This window comes from Lytechinus pictus, chromosome 10, assembly GCF_037042905.1.
Source record: "Lytechinus pictus isolate F3 Inbred chromosome 10, Lp3.0, whole genome shotgun sequence".
In the NCBI taxonomy this organism is placed as follows: Eukaryota; Metazoa; Echinodermata; class Echinoidea; order Temnopleuroida; family Toxopneustidae; genus Lytechinus; species Lytechinus pictus.
The window spans coordinates 1,880,637-1,889,930 of NC_087254.1; positions in this window are offsets into that span (position 1 = coordinate 1,880,637).

Consider the following 9,294-nt stretch of genomic DNA (forward strand, 5'->3'; position numbering starts at 1 on the left):
GAAATTGGTGATTGGGTGGATGGAGAGGTTCTTGGCTGGATGGAGTTAGATAAAGATAATTCAATGTAATTTCTTTGATCTTCATTTTCATTACTATGTATTTAACCGTTTTCCTGGAAAACCGTTTGGCAGGTATTTGTTTATTGTTATGACAATATTGTGTATGTTTTGTTCAATTCTGTGATGATTTTGTTTCTAGACAACAAACAGTCCTATGAAAGATTTCTGTGTATAAACCCCTAAAGCAGAGTTATTAAAAAAAAAATTCTAAAATTTTCTTTGAAATTTTATAACTATGTGTAAATCATGAAAATTGTTAAAATTGTGAAACAGCCGCACGGGTTTTTAAACATACCATATGCCATCAAAATTAACTTAAATTGTTATTCAAGTGCATTTCAACATGTTCAAGATGTAGTGAAAAGGCCATGCACTTGAGAATTTGGGAATTGGGAAATTTACATGTAATTTGCATATTGGATGAGATGATTGGAAGTCTCACGATGATAAAGATTCTCAAATTTTCCGTCTTTCTAAATAAACATGGTTTGCATGGGGTTGCCTCTCCAGGCAAAGATATATTTTGAATCCTTTAATAAGGGTTTCATATAATTTTACCAGACTGGTCCCCTTCAAATGCAACATACTTATTTTAACAGATGATTAAATACCCCCTTGTATCTATACTTGGAAGTATTTATAAATTGTACTTCAAAATGTAAAGATGAGAATGTTTATTAGCATTTATAATTATCAATGATTGAGTGCAATTTATTTCTTTATTGGATTTTTATACTGAAACGTTTTCATTCAAACGTCTGTTGCCAGTCCAGTTTACATCTGTATTAAAACTGTCACAAATTCAAGTAAAATTATTACTTTCTGCAATGATAATTAGTCTGAATATTTTTAACCCTGATCCCATGGTGTTTCTGGGGTTTTTTTTTTTGGGGGGGGGGGGAGGGTTCAAGTCTCTCACAAATTTTGAAACAAATTTTGTGAAGACTGGTTAAGCATTTCTGAATATAAATTCTTCAAGCCAAAACCAGCTCATAAACGTGATAACAAAGTCAATACAAATTGTGTTTTCAGTCAAATTTCATAAATCAACCACTATTTAAGCCCTGCCAGTTTATTGTTGGAATGTAAAAAAAAAGTCTTCTCGTCCTACTTGACTTCCCGTCCTGACGAAGACGACTTGACGAGATTGAGGATCTTGTCTTCTTCTTTTCTCGTCATAAATAAATCGACTTGACGAGATCATGGATCTCGTCTTCTTCTCTACTCGTCCTGACGAAGTCGACTTGACAAGATTCTCTATATTGTCTTCTTATCTTCTCGTCCTAGTTTAGTCGACTTGACGAGATTGAGGATCTTGTCTTCTCGTCCTGACGAAGTCGACTTGACGAGATTGAGGATCTTGTATTCTCGTCTTCTCATTAAAAATAAATTGACTTGACAAGATCGAGGATCTCGTATTCTTGTTTTCTTACCTCGTCTTCTTGTCATCTTGACTTTTTTTTTCTCGTCTTCTCATCTCGTCTTCTGGTGGCACTGTTAAAGCTTCCGTAGCTTTTAGAATGATGTAGCTGAGATTCTAAGCTTTCGTTAATGTTGCCTTCATTTCCCAATCAGATACGGGATCATTCATGCCCGTATTTCACTTGCAAAATTGGATTTGAGATGCTCGTATTTTGCATACGTGTAAAGTATATGGGAAATATTGTAGCTCAATCGGTAAGGCGTCAGACTTGCATCTCATTCAGTCATGCGGGCAGGGGTTCGAGTCCGAGGGTGAACATTAGTGTTTTTCCCCCATTTTTTTTCTTTTTAAAATCTCGCAAATGATTCTTTATAACAATTCCAATGAATAAGAGTGAAAATTTTGCAAAATAAAAATAAATTACAATTATTTTTTTTTCATATCATATCAATCTTTCTATTATAATTTATATTCTATCTTACAATTATTTTTTTTTCATATCATATCAATCTTTCTATTATAATTTATATTCTATCTATCCGCTACCTATCTATCTAAAGCTATCTATCCGCTATCTATCTATCTCAGGACCCTGGGAGCGATTTTTTGGCTGGGAGTGCTGAAGTAGGCACCCCCTAGGGGCGGATCTCATTCAGTCATGGGGGGATCTCATTCAGGGGCGGATCCAGTTTTCGCCAATAAGGCGAAAACAAAATTTCACCCATATTTTCCCCAAAGATGATTTGTGTTTGTTTCTTCGTAACAGTCACTTCTTTGCTTTATTCTTATGAAACATAGTCTATAGTGAAACATAATCTATAGTGCGAGCGCGAAGCGCGAGCTATTTTTTGGGGAAATTTCATGTGTATCTTGTCCTAAAAATCGAACATTCTGGGCAATGTTTGTGACCCTGAACAAAATGCGTATATAACTGATCGTAAAGGGACTTGTTGAGGACTGTTTGTAGTTAGCCATAAAGCGATACATATTCAATAATCAAATAAAGCGAGCGCGAAGCGCAAGCTTAAAATTTTTTGACATTCCAACCGAAAAATGGAAATTCTAAGCATATTTTATAATCATGGACAGGATAGGCATATAACTAAACAATGCGAGCGCGAAGCGTGAGCGGAAAAAAAAATTTAGACCTAAAAAACGGGTCACTCTATTCATGTTTTGTAAATCGTGATAAGAATGGGTAATTGGGTATCCTAAATCAATAATGTGAGCGCGAAGTGCGAGCAGAAAATTTTAGTCTAAAACTGGATAATTTAAGCATATTTTAAATAAAGAAAAAGCATTGTATCTCAATAATCATGCGTGCGTGTGTTTAAGACTAGTATCTTGGCATTCTAATTATATTTTTTATCATGAAAATCAATAATGTGATCGCGGAGCGCGAGCTTAATTTATTTGAAATTCCTATCTGAAAAAGGGTCAATTTAAGCACTAATTCAAGAACTATGTATAGGAAAATTGTGAAGTGGATATTACGGATCGCTCTTAATAAATGATGTGAGCGCGAAACACAAGCTGATATTTTTATTATTTTTATTTTGATCTAGGAAAGGTCCTAGATCAAAATAAAAATAATAAAAATGTCAGCTTGATTCTAAGGACATTTTGTCATCATATGAAAATGATGACTTACTTCTATTCCTCTTCCTAAGCGCGAGATATTACATTATGAAAAAAAGGACAATTTAGGAATTCATGAAAATGTTATTTTTGTATTTATTAATCCAATAAGCCTAATGACAGCTCGAAATTTGTTGATATCATTTTTTAAAACTGGACACTTTAAGCACTTTTGTAATTATGAATAGGATGCATGGGTTAATATATTTTTAACAAATTAATGAGAGCGCAAATCGCGATGTCATGAAAAGTAGATTGTTATAGAATTGCTTATTATTATGGAGGAAATTATTGAGGTATGCATAACTCACCATTAAAAATGCAAGCACGCAGCGCTGGCTGAAAGGTTTTGACAATCAAACATGAAAAGGGATATTTTGATAACTTTATGGAATACACGAAGAGAATAGGTACCTGACAAATCAAATAACGCGAGCGCGCAGCGCGAGCTGAAAATGTTGACACTGAGACAATAAAACGGACACTTTACAGAGCACTTAAAAAAATCAATTTATAAACCAAACAAAATAATGAGAGGTCGATGTCGGAGCTGAAATATGTTTTGTATATTGACTTCAAAACTTGATATTTTAAGCTCCGTATCAGTGTATCGAGGAAGAATCTCATGTAGTCCTATCTCATCAAACATGCAACGCGAACGCGAAGCGAGAGCGAAAACATTATATACAGTGCGTATTAAAAAAAACGGGACAGATTTGAAAAGTATATAAAATTTTTGTTTCGAATTATGATCTCTATAAATCTTATCCTTCAATGCCATTAAAATAATTCAGTTTCGTTCATGCTTGAGCGAACACGGAATGTTTTTGTCTGGGGTTAAAAAGGAGGCTTGCGCCAAAATGGCATAAAATGATGGTCGGACTTCTTGCTAATCGGCAGAATTCCTCTTAACCTTTTCATTATCTTTGCCATAATTTTCGAATTATGCAGTTAAAATTTATTTCCAAATCTACTTATTTGCTTGAATTGTTATCATAACATAATGTTGTTCCTTTGAATATTCCTTCTTTAGGCAAGAACATTTTTTTTAACCGAAGTATGGTAGAACCTGCTTTTTCCTTCAAATCCTTTCATTGTGTGCGACAAAGGTTATGGTGCCTTTGAACAGTGGCATTCTGATGGATGGGGGCTCAGGGTGCTCCCCCCCCCCCAAAAAAAAAAAATATTATGTCAAAATCACAAAATTTGATATTATAATAGAAAAGTGAAAATTTTTGCTTGCTCGCTTCACACCTTTTTGATACATTTTACCCGATTTGCCATAATCTTGCTCCTTTAAAATTGACTCAATACACCTTTGCCATTGAAAGACATGAATCCTTTCCGTTTGTCCTGTCAAGCACATAATTAAACTTGGTGAAGGATTCAATAACCCCTTGAAAATAGGATTCATGTCTTTTATAGGTACCATAACATAATTTGTTTCACATAATAAAAGGATTTGAATAATTACAAATTCTCCCAATTAGTAATGCAAATGTTCTTTCTTGGGTTGACAAAAAGTCTTCTTTTCTTACTTATGAAGGAAAATTCAAAGGTAAAAGAAGTTTAAATGAAAAACAAAATAATTCAGGTAAATAAATGAATTTGTAAATGAAATTTGACAGCATAATTCGAAAATTATGGCAAAAGATAATGAAAAGATTAAGTAAGAGGAAGTCTGCTGATTAGCCAAAGTCTAATCATCAAATTTCTCATTTCTGCCATTTTGGCGCAAGCCTCTTTTTGAACCCCCGACAAACACGTCCCGTGTTCGCTCAAGCATGAACAATTTTTTTTTTTAAATGGCATTTCAAAGATAAAATCTCAGAGCATCTGTTAACATCAAATATAGATATAATAGTTTGAAACAAATTTTTCATAGACTTTTCAAAACTGTACCGTTTTTTTTTATACGCACTGTAGTGACATGAAAGTTTTTATTTTATTTTCCAAGTGGTCCCCTCACCTTATTTTATTCACTCTTCTTCCATCCTCTTGTTTTCTCCTCTCTTTTCCCTTCTTTTCCTTTTTTAAAAATGCCTCCCCCTTTTTTTTTGCTCCGCCAATAGGGAGTCCCGTGCCCCTTGGGCCCCTGGATCCGCCTATGTAAATTTAACAAGCAAAAAGAAAAAGGTTTCACTACAAAATGATGCCAAGAAATTTGATAATTCAAGAAAAAGGTTTCAACACAAGATGTTGGTCATTTTCCATACATTTCTCTTATGTGACACACCAACCAGAATTCCAGGGGTGCTGCCTATGGAAAATAATACACGCAGCACCTCATTGAAAAATCTTGGGGGTGCTTCAGCACCCCCAGCACCCCCGCTGCCCAGGTCCATGATCTATCCGTCTGTCCATCTCTCTCTATATCTATCTATCAATTTTCTATCTATCTATCTATCTTTGTTTTTATCTTTCTTTCTATCTATCTATCTATCTTTGTTTTTATCTATCTTTCTTTCTATCTGTCTTATAACTATCTCTTTAAATATCTATTTATCTTTCAATCTAATATCTATTAAAAAAAATATGTATGTTTATCTATTTATATCTTTTATCAATCTATCCACCCACCCATCTCTCTATAATATCTTATATATATCTGTTTAAATGTCTATCTTTTTATCTTACAATCTAATATCTATCTATTTATCTGTTTAATGTTATTCTATCTGTCCTGTCTATTTATCTATCTGTCTATCTAGCTATATATATCGATCTATTTTCTATCTATCAGTCTATCTATCCATCAATCTGTCTTTTTATCTATCTGTGTATGAATGTATAAATATATATGTATCTATCTGTCTCTGAATCTATGTGTATATATGGAATATAATATCATAATCACCGTTATCACCATCATATTTCTCATCATCATGATCATGATTATCATCATCATTTTTATCATCAATCATTATCTATCTAATGTCTATCTGTTTCAATATGTCTGTCATCATCATCATCATTTTTATCATCAATCATTATCTATCTTCATTATCTATCAATCATTATCTATCTATCATATATAATCTATCTATCTAATGCATATTTATCTGTTTATATCTCTATATCTATTTGTCTGTCTGTCTATCTATCTTCTATTTTTAATCCACCTTTCATTTCATTTCATTCATGGATATATATATATATATATATATATATATATATATATATATATATATATATATATATATATATATATACTTCGGGAGTTCTATCCTTGTATAGAGTGCTCGATGTCCTTCACAGGAAGAGCTTTGAATAATAAACACAAGTTCACAAGGTTGACTGGAGGTTCATCAAATTTAATGAATATATATATATATATTCATATATATCAATTCATCTATTTCATTTCATTCATGGATATATATATTCATTCCATTCATCTATTTATCTATCTTTATGTATCTGTTTAAATATGTATGTCTATCTGTCTGTCTATTTATCTTTAAATCTAATATCTATTCATATCTCTCTACGACAGACCACCTAATTCTTCCACATGACAAATAAAAATCTAGTAATTTTTGTTTTCACTTCTTTTTAGAATATTTACCATTTTACATAAAATAACTATACTTGTTGGAGAGTGAAGGCAACCTTCAATAACAAGCTTTGCTTTTCAGAAGGATTCTATTTCATTTCATTACGTTATATTATAATTCGCTTTACTTTGTAACTTTGTTGAAATTTGAAATGAAATAAATTCGTTATCAATCAATCAATAATACTGGGTGTCAACATTTTATTATGATTTCAAATCTTACTGCACATACAGTACATTTTAACATTGATAAAAAACAACACTGAGCTTGCATCACATATTCAAAATGGAGTGAATGTGACTGCTTATAGTATTTACAATGATAAATATGGCTGGTGAGTACACAACCTTTAGTTTGTGTTTGTGTTTGATTACAAAATGGATCACAAGTCACAAAATCAATCCAAACCTGATTAATTTGCAGCTGACATTACTTTCATTACTTTGCAAGAAAAAGGAATACTCTTGATCAAACAAGTCTAAATCAATCACAAGCATTGTAATTTATTGAAAATCCATTTATTGCAAGTCAAAAATAACTTATGTTAGACTTTTGTGTACATGTAACTTTGATAGCAACTCGACTTCATTGCAACATCTCATGAGTGATGTTCACTTGTGCACACTTGGATATGCGACATTAATACTATCCAGTCAAATTTACTTATGAGGCAAGGGTGCCATGCATATTATATATATATATATATATATATTTGCTTCATGTATAAGATAAAAATCATTATACAGATAAAATACCATAAGCAATTTCAGTATCGGCTAATAATCACACACAAACACATCACATGATACAAGGTAATCATTAAAATCTATGAGTAAATCCTTTACCAGGGCTCCGTAACACAAAGGTTAGCGATTAATCGCTAAATGAAATGGCCTATCAAGATCATCGTTGCATTTTGCTCGGTAGACTGACTAGGAACCAATCAGAATTGATCTTTCAAATTAGCAATTAATTGCTAACCTTTGTGTTACGGAGCCCTGATGTATCGGTAGGAGGGGTAAAGGAATTTGCTGCTTTTGAAATAAAATCATAAGTGATTTTACAATACAGATACTCCCTGCATATAAAATAGCGATTAATCGCTAATCTTTGTGTTACGGAGCCCTGATGTATCGGTAGGAAGGGTAAAGGAATTTGCTGCTTTTGAAATAAAATCATGAGTGATTTTACAATACAGATACTCCCTGCATATAAAATATAATTTAAAAAAGTATATACATGGAACATAAATAGAGTACGGTAAATAGAGTTACGATCACTGCTTGAAAAGTATAAGAGGGATTGAGGGAATAATTTCATGTTATAACATGGATGACCTAATTTGACTTTTTTTGGTAAACTCTATGGCCCATATTCTGAAGTCGGGTTTAACTTAAGTTTAATCTGAGTTTAATCAGGTTTAAACCTGAGTTTAATCAGGTTTAAAGTTGTGGTTTAAGTATGGATAGCCAATTGTTACATAAATCACTAACAGTAGAGATATCATACTTCAGCTCATTTGGCTCTCGAATCATTCATAATTGTCTAGAAAGTATAAATAGATGATTGTCTTCACCATCGATGAATCAGGAAAGAGCACAGTAAACATATTAAGAAACATACAACTTAATAAAATTTTTGATACTTTTGGCCTCCCATACTTAAACCACAACTTTAAACCTGAGTTTAAGTTAAACCCGACTTCAGAATACGGGCCTATGTAAACAGGCTAGAAAACAATAATAAAATATACTATGTGAAAAAATTGAAGGGGACCAATACAATAAAGAGGAAATGTTAGTTTGTATACTGTTAAATCTGATTTCTCCTAAGTGTGAATATTTTAAACAGAAAGGCAGTAGAGAAGTTAGATAGCAATTAAACATCCAAGTGGGGTAGCATTTAAACAAGGCCTTGTGACCGAGGTTATAATACGCTTCCATACCATGCAGGGACCGAAGCCAGACTAGCCCAGGTGTGAGCAATGAAACTAGTTGCTCGGTTTCTGGCATACATGTCATACACAGGGCCTTGTCTATGAAAATGAAGATTTTCATATTCGTGATTTTGGATTTGCTTTCATTACAAGCAATGTTTTTACACACAGATATATATTTTTTTGCAATTAGTGACTTTGCTGTTGATGTACTACTTTACAAACATGTTCTTGGGCCAAATGAGATACACCACGTTATTTCCTGGTCTATCAGCAAAGAGGGACTGAATCCAACTCTTCAATTTTCATCTAGTGTCTGCATAGTATCATAGTTTTTATGGCAAAATGTTTCATTTTATCATTTGCTCCTATTCTGTTCTGAAGTGTAATTTTTGTTCTTAGTTTCTTCTCTCTTCTTAGATTTGTAACCACATTTTTCAAATACATCATTTCAATTATGTATTCACTTTACCCTGTCATAATAATGTATAATTAATATTTTATATTTATTTGAAACCGTAAAACCTCACATGAACTGAAAATATTTTTTGCTCGCCATGCCCATTCTGAGTTTTATAAACATGGACAATCAAATAAATTATTGTAAAGTTTGATTTGTTATAAGAATTTATGCAATTGACCTTATCACAAAAGAGAGATCTATAATATTTCACCCATTT